At 50.1% G+C, this 16,038-nt stretch overlaps 1 protein-coding gene across 1 annotated transcript in view; it reads right to left on the minus strand.

Moving 5' to 3' along the window:
• The window catches only part of PTGFRN (prostaglandin F2 receptor inhibitor), a 467,509-nt gene that overhangs the window by 266,737 nt on the left and 184,734 nt on the right, over positions 1–16,038 (minus strand). The window lies entirely within an intron of this gene.

Here is a 16,038-nt window from a genome sequence, read left to right on the forward strand (position 1 = left end):
TATTTTGCGGGTCATCTTTCTGTGACCCTTTTTTTCTCCCGTTTCTTCACATCCTTCACTGTTTGGGAGGGGTCGCTTGACTGTCCCCTCTCCCCGGCGGCATGGGAGACGCCCATGATCCCCGTATTTTTGTTTTAAATGAAAAAACGAATCCTTTGCTGCTGAAACATTTCTGCATTAAAGTGCCCTGCTCCTCTATCGCCCATTAAGTGCTGAATGTCGTCACACGCTTCACTTAATGCCTCTAAAACCGAGGTTCCATTATTTTCTGTTCTTCCCCTTGCGACTGCTCCCCTCCATTCCTTTTCACCTATAGGCCTTCCTGTGCTTGTGATGTGTATGTCATTTAGACACTTGACACTTGTCTCTCTTTCTCCATACTTCTGTTCTTGCTTAGCCGTTATAATATTCATAGAATTTGGATCTTCTCAGTTACCCAACTTCTCATCATGATTTTTGTTCACGTTTTGCTTTTTGCTCTTCTGTGCCCATCTGCCCATATACTGGACTCCTTTGAGTCTACTTGTACTCTTGTATCCGCTTGCTCTGCTCTCTTCCTCTGCGTTCGTGTATTGGTCCATCTGACACCTAGATCCCAGGGCTTCCTTTTCCTGTTCACTTCTAGTTCCTGTCCTTTGTATCTTCGCTGGTGTCCATTTATCCATCATCTTGGATACTTCGTTCTTCTCTATTCACAGCACCTCGTCCTCCCAGTTCTCACTTCTTCTAAAGGAAGAGGTTCTTCATGTTTGATCACGTTCGTAAAATTGTGTAATAGCTAACCGTTCAATTTATTTTAAAGTGCTTTGGTGAAAGCGTTCTATAAATTCAAATGAGTCCCGGGAGGAGAGCCTCAAAAGGCAAAGCACCGGGAGGAGAGCCTCAAAAAGGCAAAGCGCCGGGAGGAGAGCCTCAAAAAGGCAAAGCGCCGGGAGGAGAGCCTCAAAAAGGCAAAGCACCGGGAGGAGAGCCTCAAAAAGGCAAAGCACCGGGAGGAGAGCCTCAAAGCCTAGATACTAGTCAAACTGCAAATCCATGTTTCAAGATGGATCCGCTGTGAAAAAAACGTATAAACCTTGGAAAATGGACCAGACACTGAAAATCACTGCATGCTTTCCCATCCCGCACACACTTTATGGCTTTAGGATAATCAAAGTATTAAACACAAAAGCAATACTAGGGAACATTCTCTTCAGCTGATCGCGCGACTACTCGCAGCTGGTATATCGGTAGAATGAGAAGCTACTGTACACCTAAGGAACGTCATCAAATCTACACAATGTTTGGGCACCACAGTGAAACAGACTTTGCAGCAATAGTGTGGGAATTACACAGCTTGTCACAGCCCCAAATATAACTGGCCCATCAGCGGCATGCCACACCACAGCCCGTAGCGGCATGCCACACCACAGCCCAGAGCAGTATTTTGGAGAGCCTTTCTTGATGGTAGCTGGTCCGCACAGACCATTAGCAAGATGGCCCCTGTGACTGCTCATCGTTATCCCTGGACCCCTTGCAGCTCTTCGGCTTCGTCATGTTTGCCCGTTTTAGTTAATACTTGGGTCTAGTGCCTGGCACGGCTCACCCAGTGCCATGGATTTCCACTTCTTCAGAGACGCTGCCCAGACCCCAGCCGCTATTGACCCTCAATGCGTTAAATGAAATACCAAGAAGAATGATCTTATGGTCATAAGTGGAGTAGCCACCACTAAGGCCCATCTTTCCTGCCTGGAAGATTTCCTGCCCCCAAGAAGGCCATGTAAAGTAAAAAAAAAAAAAAACTAAAACAAAATTGCTAATTTCAAAATAGATGCAGACCCTCTCGACGCACCTCAGATCAAATCTAGGGCCAACCCAAGTTAAAGAAAATGTTCCTATCCTCAACTGGGGTACAGGTAGCAGATGGCCACACCAGCCAACACGATACCCAGGCTAGACTATAGTAGGCCTCTTTAGTTGGGGTTTGCCCCACTATCTTGTCAGCTAGTTTCAGCAGTTAGAAAACATGACTGCTTGGCGCGTCTCAGGAGTTCGTTGTGCCCACTGTCTGCTCCCATACGAGCCCTTCATCCGTTGCTGACGTAGCGGAGCACCCAGTTAAAAGCTCCCCAAGTGTTTCATCAGCTCATGGATTGAAGGAAAGATACAGCAAAGGGGTGGTTGACACAGGAGGGAGGGACCAAGAGGGAGCACAGGAGACAGAGCAGGACGGAACACAGGAGGGAAGAAAAGACCGGAAAAGGAGTGAGGAAGAGATGGATACAAGGAATGAATGAAACGTGTAAGGAACAAAAGAAAGGAAAGAAGAGCAGAGAGGGACAAAGGAAAAACAGATGGAATGCTGCAATAGATGAAAGAAAAGAAGGAAGGGATAAAAAGTAAAACAGAAAAAACAAGAAAAGTAAAGAATGAAATAATAAAAAAGCAAAGAACAAGAGAAGAAAAAAGAAGGAATGAAGGCTAGCCTGAAGCAGAGACGTGAAGAGGCTACACATTAGAATTTAAAAATAGCATCCGTGTGAATAAGTCAATTTCAGAATGGTCATTGCCCTTCGGAGTTGAAACTTGTTTCCTGTTGTCGAGTTCATTCTTGATACTATGCAGCAGGTGCAGGCGCCTCACAGCTGTGGGCAGTTTCCTGCAGTGATCAGTCTAGTCCATTACTGATACTTCTCAATACGAGAAGCGGCCTCATCGGAGGCAGTGGGAAAGATGGCTGCCTCCAGGAGAGGAGCTACCTCCAGGAAGGGGCTATTTTATGGCGCTATTTAACCCACGTTTACAAGTCTGTTGTAGTTCTCCAAGGTGCCACTGGGGATTAATTCAGTCCTACGAAATAAAATTATTCAATGGCCCTTTAATTTAAAAAAGTATTTAAAGTTTATCACCCTGCTAAACCAAGACCTGGTAAAAGAGTGTCTGGTTGTTAAACATGTCTTAGCGACATGCCTTGGCGGAGAGGGGTCTATTTCAAGCCACAGTGAAATTCAAACGACAATGCTCCGCGCGTCTCTTTTGATACTGAAATTAGGTGGGTGTTGCTCTGTGAAATCTTCCCCACCCCCAGGAACTGTCGCTTGCGCCTTGATTCAGGAAGAAATCTCTTGATAACGGAAGGCAATTTATGGGGGCGGGGGGGCTGATCATGAAAAGGGCCTTTTTGCTGCAGATCCAAATCACACTGCCCCGCAGCAGTCTTGCAGAATTTCATTTTTGACTAGAAAGAACCCGCCGTGCATTGTGTTTCAGGGAGCTGCGCGCGCGCTCGTTTTCGCTCTAATGGGGCCCTCAGTCTTTTTAACTGTGGCAGGCGGGAGGATGAAAAGCCCTGTCCAAGGCGCCTATTATAAGCTAATCTGGTATGGAAGAACATTATGAGCTAGCTGGAAGGCAAAACAACTTCCAAAGGCAAAAAAAATAGCAAAGGCCTTGCCAGAACTTTGGGGTTGGCCTTCAACGATCAAGTCACTAGGGGGGGAACCTAAATGTCCCAGCTCAACAGCATGTTGAACAAAAGGAGGATGGGGGACCATAGTGGTCACCCCCTAAGGTAGTCCCTCTGTTATTCTTACGCAAGAATTGCCTAGACTAGTCCTCCGGGGTAGTCACATCGGAAGGGGTTGGCCAGGAGCAGCGTGAGACCCCTCTATCGGGGCATGAGACATTTGCAGGACAGATGTTTGAGCCCACCTGCCCACTCCCCGAGGGCAGTATTTTCAGGTTTATCATACATTGCAAAAGTGACCACTAAAATTCAGAGATTCTGATGGCGGAACTGGCGAGCGATGCCAAGCACACAAAACAAGAAGGTGCTGCATTCAGGTACCCGGGGGCCGTAAAGGAGCCACGTCAGCCGGCCTCTGGAGCATGACATGACGGCACGGCACCTAGAAGACTGGGCTGTCAAAAGCACTGACCATCAAACGGGTCATGCCGGGTCATCAAAAGAAATGCACACCAGATGTAATTAAATCGAAGCGGTCCTGACCCGGAACAAACTTGCCCAGAAGTGAAATGGTTAACTAGGAAGTCATTCAAAAGGGAGTAACCTAAATCATGGACACCCGTCAGCCAACTTAAAGCCTGCTGCCTTCAAATCTCATCACGGTGTCTGGTCTGTCAAGATTAACCAATGTACTAACCAATCCTGCTCCTCCAATATAATCCACGCCACTGTACACAACTATAGATGAGCCTGATTAACACACCTAGCACTAATTATCCCTGCACTCAACATACTCCAGAGACCCTGGACCAACCACAGACGGAACATACCATTGTACATGGCACACAATTCCCAGACTCAGCACTCAAACGCACACCAACACAACTCCATTCAAGCATCTAACAACTGCGACACTGGACCTACCCTTACGGATACAACAAACCAGTGTGCACCACTGTACTGCCACCTTGACCGCATGCGACTCACTTACCCACCATAAACACTAATACACTTCTGAGGCACCGAGTCTTACCCCTCCGGTTACAAGCCGGGCCGCACAACTAACCAACCAACATGCAAGACAACAGCCACAGACGCCAGTTCCTCCTGGTTCTGAACCTATTCTACCAGCCGATCCTCACTAACACACCCGCCCTCTTTTCTTGCAGAGCCACGTGAGCGCCTGGAGACAGGCCCTGGGTGGTAGCGGTGCACGGTACAAAATATAACAGGTGCGGGTGGCTATTCCTCGGGTCATCACCACTGAAAGAAAAGAAAGGTTGATGGTTTGGCCAGTGCATCAGTGTCCGAGAGCTCGCCTTCGGACTCCAGGTCACCATACTGGTTTGATGGTACGTGTCAAGAGTACTTTCTGGGAAAATGAGACTTCCAGTCTTGCTCCGGAGCCCCCCACATCAATGTGCCAGAGCAGTGACCTCTTGAAGTGTTTTGATGGAGTGACTTTTACATCCAACCCAGAAGCAGCCAAGGCCAGACCAAGCCAAAAGGTTTAGTTCCATCACCTCCTATGCGCATTTACACCGGAGCCACACTGGAGCCCCGCAGTTCTGATTTCTTGCCCTTCCTAACAAGCCACTCGTCATCGGAGGCTTCCAATAGCCATGTACCTCGCGGGGCCGGTGTCAGCCGGCTACAACCCATTTTTAAGCATGGGTTAGGCCACGGGCAGAACCAGTTTGATTGGTCACAGCAGGGGGCAACATGTGCACTCCCCCCGATTGATCACGAAATGGTGTGCTGCAGGCATGTATAGAACCGAAGTGGCAAGAGACTGCTGAAGGGCTAGCGTGTAGTCTGCAACTTGAATGTTTACACCCTGGTTCACTGTCCTCTCCGTGCAGTCTACTCCAGCCTCCTACTTTCTGCCAATGTAATGCTGCTTGTAGACACATGTCTGTAAACTCCCATACTGCACCATGCCAACCTTTCACTCCGATTTTCCAGCAAGAGGGCTTCTTCACCTTACTCAGTTTCTATTGCAGCCCTGATCGAAGCCTTACTAACCGGGGTCCTGCCGTTTAGTGACATGCGTGTGCGAGAGCACCCAGAATACTTCATTTGTGTTGGGCAAATTGTAATTGAGGTTCAATTGAGGTCTCACGGGATATATCTAGGGCAGGAGGCATACAACATGCGGATTGCCAGAGGTTGTGGAATACGACTCCCATGATCTCTCACCACGCATTATACTGGCTAGGGCTGATGGGAATTGCAGTCTGGATTTCAAAGATTGTAGACTTCCACACCAATATGGAAGATCAGTAACAACCAACCCTAAAAAACAGGGTTCTCTTTCCAAGTGTACCTATTGCCAGAGTTCCTGTTAGGGAGGCTTTACTGAAGCTCTGGTGAAGGGTGAAAAAGAGCAAAGGCATTAGCCTGTGCACAGGGTGTCCAAGATCTAAAACAAGGGTAATGTAACATAGCAGCCAGACTTCACAGCGATCAAGGTACAATTAACCCCACATAAGCACCCAATACAATACACTGCATATTTTGCAAATATAGACACTTTAAAAGACGTAATGTATTAAGCAAACAGTTCAAATACATACTTTAGAATAAATGTGAAAGCAGAAAAATAACCTAAAAACAAGAAAGCCTGTTCAATGTGTTGCGGAGTGACTTTGCAAAAGGACACCAAAAAGGGAGCTCTGGCCTAAGAGTGCCTTCCTGCACATTCTAAAATGGAAGTGTGGCCTAAGAGTTCCCCACTGAACATACTAAAATGGAACTGTGGCCCAAGAGTTCCTCCCTGAACATTCGAAAATGGAGCTGTGGCCCAAGAGTTCTTCCCTGGACATTCTAAAATGGAACTCTGGCCTAAGAGTTCCTCCCTGAACGTCTGATCATGTAGTTTTGCATGGAACTGCGTGAGGTGGGGTTGGTCCACAGATTCCTGCACCAACCCCTTTTTGCTGCACTGCTCCAGTTCCCGCCTACATCCCGGAGCAAGCCTCCCCTGTTCTCCCCAGGTTAGGATTTCAGTTCCCGTGATGTCTAGCTTTCTAGGGCCACGCCAGGGTCTCCGGCAGATGGACCCTTCCTGGCACTGTACTGGAGAATAAGCTGCCAGTCTGGCCATCCCCAGCACCTTGGGAGCCCTAAAGACGTTTCCCTGTTCCATCTTGGACAGGCATTGGCATGTATCCGCATAAGATCCCGAGGTTTGGTAAGAGACATTGCAGAGAAGAACAAGTTACGTTCTTACCTGGTAACGTTCTTTCGATGGGATGGTCCGACGACGTATTCCATATCTATGACATGTAATCACCACAGCTGTGCTGCTTCGGAAACGTTTTTCGGCATCTGCGCCCTGCGTCGATGACGTCGATGCGCCATCGTCGAGGACCTCGTCCGACGTCATCCGATGTGATAAGTAGGACGCACGACGCCCGTAGCCTCAGTTGTAGTTTTTTCCCCCAGAACGTGTGACATTAGTCAACTGCCAGTCAGACACAAAGCCTTGCGGAACGTAAGCTGCAATCGCAAAAGAAATTCTGCAGCGGGGAAGGCAGCGCGGGAGCGATATGGAATACGTCGTCGGACCATCCCATCGAAAGAACGTTACCAGGTAAGAAAGTAACTTGTTCTTCGAGGGGATTGGGTCCTCCGACGTATTCCATATCTATGACAGACTCCCAAAGCAGTACCAGAGCAAGGAGGAGGGAAAGAATTTAGAATCAAAATTTAGAAAAGCCAATCAAATAGCAGAGCAAAGGACCGCCTTGCCAAAGGCCAGATCCTGTCCTCGGATGGAATTGAGGGAATAGTGACGTACAAATGTATGTAATGAAGCCCAGGTGGCTAAATCACAGATGTTGCGAATACGAACACCCCTCTGCAGGGCAGTAGATGCAGCCATACCCCTGGTAGAATGGGCCCGCAAGCCAGCTGGTGGGTCCTTACCCGCCAAGCGGTAACACTCCGAGATGGCCAAAATAATCCAGCGAGACAAAGTCTGTTTAGTCACAGCTTGCCCCAAACGCTTTCCAGCGTAACCAATAAAGAGTTGATCGTCCACTCTGACCCGGGACATGCGTGAAACATAAAAGCTTAAAGCTTTCCTAGGATCAAGCCTATGGAGCCTCTCCTCTTCCTTACCAGGATGCGGAGGAGGATAGAATGCCGGAAGAACAGCCTTCTGGGCCAAATGAAATTCCGTCACTACCTTCGGAAGAAAAGAAGGACAAACTCTAAGGACAACCCTGTCCTTGTGAAATACAGTGAAGGGGGCTTAACTGAAAGTGCCTGTAACTCACTCACTCTGCGAGCAGAAGTAACCGCAACTAAAAACACAGTTTTCAGAGTTAACAGCCTCAAAGGGCAAGAATGTAAAGGCTCAAACAGAGCACCCATAAGAAACTTAAGAACAAGGTTTAAATCCCAACCGGGCACCAGGAAAGGTGACGGAGGGAACACATTAGTGAGCCCTTTCAGAAACTGTGAAATTAAAAGGGATTTTAAAGTAAGAACACTCTTCAGACGAGCGCTTAAAGATGGACAGCGCCGCCAGGTAACCTTTAATGGTACCCACTTGCAAGCCCCTGTGGGCCAAAGAAAGTAAAAAAGGACAGAACCATGGGGATGTCACATGCAAAAGGATCCACATTCTGAACTCTGCACCAGTCGCAGAACTTACGGCAACGGTACAGAGACTTTGTTGCTGGCCTTCGGGCCGAAAACAACGCCTCCATCACGTCTTCAGGGAGGTCCCAATCCTTATACCTCAACCTTTCAGAAGCCAAGCGTGAAGGTTGAGGGATCTGACCTCTGGATGGAGAACCTGACCCCCCTCCCGTGAGAGCAGATCGTCTCGGTAGGGAAGACGATGTGGAGGGCAGACGGACAAGTCGAGAAGGTCCGGGTACCACGTCCTCCGAGCCCACGCCGGAGCAATGAGGATCATCCGGGAACCGAACTTCCGTAACCTCCGCAGCACTTGCGGGATGACAGGGACTGGAGGAAACGCATACAGCAGCGGGAATGACCACTCCACCACGAACGCGTCTCCCAAGGCTCCTTTTGGAGGAAATTCCCGCGAGCAAAACCTTTCGCACTTCCGGTTGACACTGGAGGCGAAGAGATCCACTTGAGGGGTCCCCCAAAGGGAAAAGATCTCCAGGAGAATCTCCTGAGCCAACTCCCACTCGTGAGAGATCGCGCTCTGCCTGCTCCGAGCGTCCGCCGTCACGTTTTCGTCTACGGCCAGATGAACTGCCGAGATCGAAACTTCCTGCTGGATGGCCCAGAACCCGAGCTGCATCGCCTCCCTGCACAGAGGAAGTGACCCTGCCCCCCCCCCCTTTTTGTTGAGGTAGTGCATGGCCACTGTGTTGTCCGTCAGGATCAGGACACTCTTTCCTCGCACAGTCGGCAGAAAAGCCTTCAGGGCTAGCCTGACGGCCCTCAGCTCCAACAGATTGATATGGAGTCTGGACTCCAACGGAGACCAACGACCGCTCACTGTCAGCCCGTTGGCATGCGCTCCCCATCCCGTGAGGGATGCATCCGTCATGATCGCCACCTCTGGCCAGGGAAGCGAAAATGGAGCCCCCTTCATCAAGTTGCCTTCGACGGCCCACCACAGAAGGTCCACCACAGAAGGTCCCGGGCGACCAAGGGTGGCACCTGAACCGGGTCTGACATCCTGCCGGAGGACTGCGACCATTGCGTCTTGAGTGCCCACTGCAAAGATCTCATCCGCAGGCGAGCCTCTGGCACCAGAAGAATGCAGGATGCCATGAGGCAGAGCAACCTCAAGAACTCGAACGCTGGGAGCGTCTGGGCATGCTGAAACTTGTGCACCATCTGCTGAATGTGAAGATCCCTCACCTGGGGAGGAAAACACTGCCCCAGGGAAGTGTCGAGCACTGCTCCGATGTAGCCCAGCCTGTGAAGGGAGTGGCAGGTGACGGACAGATGATCCTGGACTTGCTCGGGAGAGCTCCCCCTGATCAACCAATCGTCCAGGTAGGGGTAGACGTGAATTCCCCCCCCCCCATTGCCTGAGATGCGCTGCCACCACCACCATGAGCTTGGTAAAAACCCTCGGGGCGGAGGTCAATCCGAACGGCAGGACCCGAAACTGAAAGTGCGAGTCGCCAACCGCAAACCGCAAACCTCAGGTACTTCTTGTGCTTGGGATGGATCGGCACATGGAAGTAAGCATCCTTGAGGTCGAGTGACACCAACCAGTCCTGAAGCTGAAGGGCCTGGAGGACTTGAGAGAGAGTAACCATCTTGAACTTGTCCTTCCTGAGGAGTTTGTTCAAACCGTGCAAGTCCATGATGGGTCCCCCGTCTTTCTTCGAAATAAAAAAATAAGGGGAATACCATCCCTTGTTCCTCTCCGCTACAGGTACCAGTTCTATGGCGCCTTTCTCCAGCAGGGCTTGAATTTCCTGCGCAAGGAGCAGATCCGGACTCTGCAAAGGGAGGTTCCCCGGTGGATTGTCGCGAGGCCTGTTCCGAAAGGGAAGACAGTAGCCGTGGGATATGATCTCCAGAACCCACACATCTGAAGTAATGGCTTGCCACTCTGCAAGATGCTGCGCCAGCCTTCCCCTAACCGGCGAACCATGGGACATGGCCTCATGACTGAGTGGGAGCGGCTGCGGCGTTACCCGAGGGCAAAGAGGCAACTGCCCGAGCGGCCTTGGCACCACGGGTACCCTGTCGTCCACCGCGTTGGCCTCTTTGACTGCCAGCTCCTCTCACTTTACTGAAGGACGAGTAATAGCGAAAGGAACCACCCCTCCACTGCGGTCCCCTAGGACGAAAAGGCGGAGGTTGGCGAACTGCAGCGCCCAACGACTTCGCTGCAGCTTTTGAGGTCTGCAACCTCTCAAGGCTCTTGTCAGCCTTGCTGCCAAAAAGGTGTTCACCGTCAAAGGGCATGTTGAGGAGCCGGGACTGCACATCAGGAGCAAACCGCGATTTCCGCAACCACGCAAACCTGCGTATCACGGTGCTCGCCGCCATGGACCTACTGACGCATTCAGCTAAGTCCAAACCCGACTGAACGGACTCACACATGGCATCCTTACCATCCTGGACCATAGCAAGGAAACCATCCCGTTCGTCCCCTTTGGGAATATGTTCAGCCGCTAACGCAACACAGTTCCACAGAGTGTGTGTGAAACGAGACAAGGCACAAATGGAGTTTGCCGCCTGAAGCGCCATACCACCAGAAGAAAACACTTTCTTCGCCCAGCCATCAAAACGTTTGTCGTCCCTATCAGGAGGGATGGTAGGGTACGACGCCTGCTTTGCCGGGGCCGTGGCCGCCTGCACCACCAAACTCTCCGGAGTGGGGTGCCTGGTTAAGTAGCAGGGGTCGCTACTGGCTGGACGGTATTTTCGCAACAAGGATCTGCCCACCGCCGGGAGACTCTCCGGAGCAGTCCAAGCCGCCGCCACCCTTCTCTGTAAAGCCATATGGAACGGCAGTACCGGGTCAGTTGGGGGACCAACATCAAGGATGTCCGTTAGATCATTCTGCACAAACTCCGCTGGGGGAGCAGACCATCCCAAGTACTCAGAAACCGTAGCCATAAGGCGCCGGTACGAGGAATCGGCATTAGAGCCAGGCTCAGGCCTACAAAACTCCACCTCCGGAGAGGTGTCCAGTCCACTGGCATCATGCAGTGACTGCCTCAAATCGTCAAACTGACTATGGCCCGAGACAATTTCATCTGGAACCTGACTAGGAACCAGGCCATCAGAATCCTCATCCGCCTCTGAAATATATTCCAGGTGGTGAAAAGAAGGCACCCGAGAGTGCTTGCTCTTAACCAGAGCCTTCCTAGGGGGTACCCCCGTGCCACGGGGTACCTCCGACACGAAAGGCGTCGAGCGAATCGGCGCCGGCGTCGAGAGAACAGGCATCGCCGCCGAGAGGATCGGCGTCGAGGAAATCGGCGTTGACGTCAGATGCAGCGCCGCCAGCATCGGCGGCGTCGACACAGCCCTCGAAGCCGGAGCCCCGAGCGTGTCCTTCGACGACCTGAGCGTCGACGGCTTCGACGACTTCCTCGGAGCCGGAGCCTCAAGAAAGCCTGTCGACGCCTCAGACATCGATGTCTTCCTCGAAGACCTCACAGGTGCACACGGTCTCGAACGCGTCGAGGACCGGGACCTGGAACGGGTACGTCAAGAACGAGTCTTCTTGTCCAAACTGGACCTCTCCCGTGACTCGTGCCGACCACTCTTGCGAGCGGTGTCTCTCGACCTCACGCGACCGACGCCACTCGGGGGCGCGGACAGCCTAGTACCCTGCGACTCGAGAATTGCCAGCATTTTCTTCCCGAAGGAAGCTCATTCCTCCGGCGTTGCACGGCTGGTGGGGTCAGCGACGTGCCAGGCAGAGTCCTCCGAAGAGGACCTGGAAGACGACTGGTGTCGGCGCTTCCGAGAATGCCTCGAAGAGGCTGAGGAGTGGCGAGACCGACTCCTAGGAGACCCACGAGACTTCCGACGATGACGCGGAGAGTCACCTCTCGAATCATCCGTCAAAAGCCCCGCAGACTTCGACTTCCGGGGCTTGGACACCCGACCTACCGACAACTTCTCACGTTCACGTAAGGCTTTGGACGTGAGCGACTGGCAGTCGATAGTCATCCGTGTCGTGGGCCTCCCCGAGGCACCAGAGGCAGGCGTCGTGCGAGTCCGTCACCGACATCTTGGACCCACACTCCCCGCACTTCTTTAAGCCCGGACGCGGGGTCGAAGACGAAGTAGAAGACATCTTCACACGAAGGATTTTCACAAAAACTAACAGGTTCGAAGAACCGAGAAGATCAGAACTCCAAAGAGTCGAGGCGTTAACCGAGATTCACGAAGCAACACGTTCGCGGAAAAAACGGAACTGAGGCTACGGGCGTCGTGCGTCCTACTCATCACATCGGATGACGTCGGAGGAGGACACCGAAAAAAGTTTCCGAAGCAGCACAGCTGTGGTGATTACATGTCATAGATATGGAATACGTTTTGAGGACCCAATCCCCTCGAAATAAATATAGGTGACTGGACAATATCGAGGGTGACTTACCATAGCACAGGAGTAGCAAGGCAGGTACATTGGGCGCTTTTAGTGGGGAGGCGGGGGTCAGTGACAGAGAACCCATAAGACCAAATTAATACAATTAAAGATATTTGCTGTATTCAGAATTATAATACAGTGAAGGATCATCACAGAAATGATATAGGAGTCGATTGCTCCATGTATGATGCGTGTTCCCAATGAGAAGCTGCTGCATGGCTTTGATACTCTTGTGGGCCGACTCATGCCTTCCTCCTCCCGTAGAGGAAAATGGAGTACCACGATGCCTCATGGCAAGGTTGCTCTCTACAAATAAATAAATACAAATACGATGTGGGTAATGACGGCAATTGTTAATACCCGTTACCAGGCACTCTGAAACTGAATCCTTCGTGATAGCGGCCCTATATCAAACATCAGAATTGTTCTCCATGCATAGGAGGGAGTGGGCATTGAGCAACCTTATGGTGAGGGGCTGTGTGACTCCTAGAGGCAGAGGGGGGTTAATGCTAGAGCGAGCAGTGCAGATCTATTGCACTCTGGGCGTGGGAGAGTGGGCAGGTATAGGGTGGGAGAGAAGAGGAGCGTGAATGGATGGATGGATGGATGGATGGGTGGATGGATGGGCATGCCATCCTGGCAGGTTATTGCTGCTCCTGGGGAAGTGTAGGTGAACAGTGTCCAGGAGGAGGAGGGGGGCAGGGCAGGTACGTGTGGTATTGCTAGAACGACCAACAATAAATACTGCTGACCCAACATATTTCAAAGGCTGCTAGTGAGAAACACAAAATCAGGCAAATAGCAACAGAACTAAGTACCGGAGATAAAAGACAGACTTCAGGTTTTCCTTTTAGAAGGCATATAGTAGTTACCATACGCCATTCCTACGCACTGTTGCAGGATCCCACTGACCCGTAATGAGTTCCTAGTGAGCTTCACTCCGTCTCACTGAGAAGCACGCATCCCCTTGCGTCCTACAAGCAAGTAGATCTCCCTTATAGAAAAATATGGGTATTCACGTTACATAACCCACTGTGAAATGCAGGATTCCTGTTTCATTGCATTGACGATGATTGAGAAGCACAGGCTACAAAATATGCACACCCCCACACCCCAATCGTCATTCATAGGAGCCCTACAAGACGCTTGCATGCGTGTGAAGCATGCACCCATGCTATGCTATTACGCATGTGAACAGCGCCGCACCACCACTGTAGTAGTTTGAAACATTATGCTGACTATCAGAATCTGGGAAGAGCTATGGGGCCGGTTATCACCGATGGAACCCATCCCAGGAAGCCGCGCAGGCTGTTGAACAGAAGGAGATGGTGAACACCCCACCCACGGCACCAGCCTGACCTACAGCAGACTGATGGACGGTGTGGAGGCCGAGGAACGGCTACTGAGCTCTTGGATCCACAGAACTAGGCTGGGGAAAAAGGAAGGCGTGCTCTGGGTGGTGCGCTTGCATGAGGCCCCCCCTTCATGGACATCCACGTGAGGGCCCAGAGCTTGCAGGTCACCAACGACGGTGTTCCAGAGGGCCGGCAAGTGCTTATCTGAGGGGTACCTTGCACCGCGCCATCATGAATATTTTCACTCCAACACAAGATAAGCAAGCCTAGGAGCAGCAAAAAGACCAAGTTCCTAAACACTGCACCTGTTAAGTGTCAGAAAATGCATTTCTGCATTATCTGAGAGAAAAGATTAATTGCATAACAAATTCTCATTGTGGCACGCAAATTAAGTAGCACAAACTTATTCCTTGGCAAAGCAATCTTTGACTCTCTTTGTAGAATTGTAACCAATCATTTTTCTAAACAAATGAAAACATGCCGACACGCGTTTCATATTCGCCTCCTCTATTTGATCAATGTATTTACCACTAGGACCTTCTGCAGGGCGAGTATTTACTATAAAAAAAATTAAATCACAAATCAAAACAACAATTTTTCGAAAAAGAGGAGCAGACAAACATGCAAATTGACTAGAATGCTGGTTCAATAAATCTTGATCTTTTTAAATCAGGTTTTCGACACTCCATATAAGAATTTAATTAATGATCTAGGCCATCTATTCTACTGCAAAACTGAAAAAGAAATTCCCCTCACTTTTTTCCGTCTTGGTTTATTTTCTTTGTTGCAATGAACTTTTCTGCATGTTTCATATTCATTCATTGTTTGTTTGTTTTGTTATTTATAATGCGCAAGTGTACCGGGGGGTATCAGGGCGCAGCATTTACAAGGATTTGAGGCTTAGTTACAATACACAGAGTATGCATGATACAAGAAATAAGGTACACCAATGTAGATGGCCAACAGGCCATTATATACCGGTAAGCAAAAAGGCACAGGTGGTTACAGTTTGTGCAGGTAGCGCTTGGCACTTCGTTGTCCTAGTGGGTCTCCAATTTCAGCCAGGAGACTACCAGGGAACGGAAGTTCTGATAGGGCAGGTCTACTCTAAGGTTTGGAGGCAGGAAATTCCACAGCTTGGCAGATTTTACAGGGAAGCTGTTGCCTCCTATGGTGGCCCGTTTGTAATGGGGAACAGATATGCAGTTCTAGTGGGTCTTAATGAGGACTGTCGGTGGAATCTGTTGATCAGGTAAGTTGAGGCAGCATTGTTAAGAACCTTGTGTGTAAGTGATGCCGTTTTTAATAGAATTTTATCTCTAGTGGAGAGCCAATTATTCTTTTGGCTGAATCTTGTAATGTGTTCTCTTCTGGAGATGCCCAGGGCTGCTCTGAGAGCATTGTTCTGAAGGGTTTGCAATTTACTGGTGGTGGCCTTGGTGGATCCCAGGTAAAGGGCATTGCAATAGTCGAGGCGAGACAATATGAGAGCTCTGGCGAGTGTCAGGCAGTTATAGTCCGACAGGAAGGGTTTAGCTGCAGGGATTAATTTGCATGTATAAGCCGAGGAAGATGCCAGGGAGCTCACTTGTCTTTTGAGGGAAAAGTTGGAGTCTAGATAGAATCCCAATGTTTTGACCTCCTGTCCGACTTTGTTGTTCATTCATTTTGTCATTTGTATAGCGCCTTTCATAAGCGACACTACTTACGCTGGACCTGTAATCTTGCACCTGGGTCCACAGTCCATACATCTTGGGAAGGGATTGGACGGTCCAGCGAGCAGGTTCCAGGAGCAAGGGTTCTGGATGGATTGGACACGCTTACACTAGAAACTGAGGACAGCCGGGAGGGGAGTCCCTACTGTAGTTGTCTGGTTTAGAAGGAAGTGCCCAGAATAGCAAACCCTCTGATTGGTTAGCATGTTAATCCATTTCTTACTCTGTCGAGGGGGCGATCACTCAACATAAGGGCTTGGACAGGAAATTCAGAAGGTCTAGATATGGTGATCAGCTGAGCTGGTCAATCAAGCTGGAAACCTAGGACTTAACCGTAGAGAATTTGTTCAAATGAATTCACAATGTTGCCCTGCAAAGTCTGGTTTATTTCCAACTGTATTGCAATCCTCCGACTATCTTATTGCTCTTTAAAATAAAGTTTTATTGCAAAAGTTTAAA

This window comes from Ambystoma mexicanum, chromosome 7p (assembly GCF_040938575.1).
Source record: "Ambystoma mexicanum isolate Mex_15411 chromosome 7p, UKY_AmexF1_1, whole genome shotgun sequence".
NCBI classification, from domain to species: Eukaryota; Metazoa; Chordata; class Amphibia; order Caudata; family Ambystomatidae; genus Ambystoma; species Ambystoma mexicanum.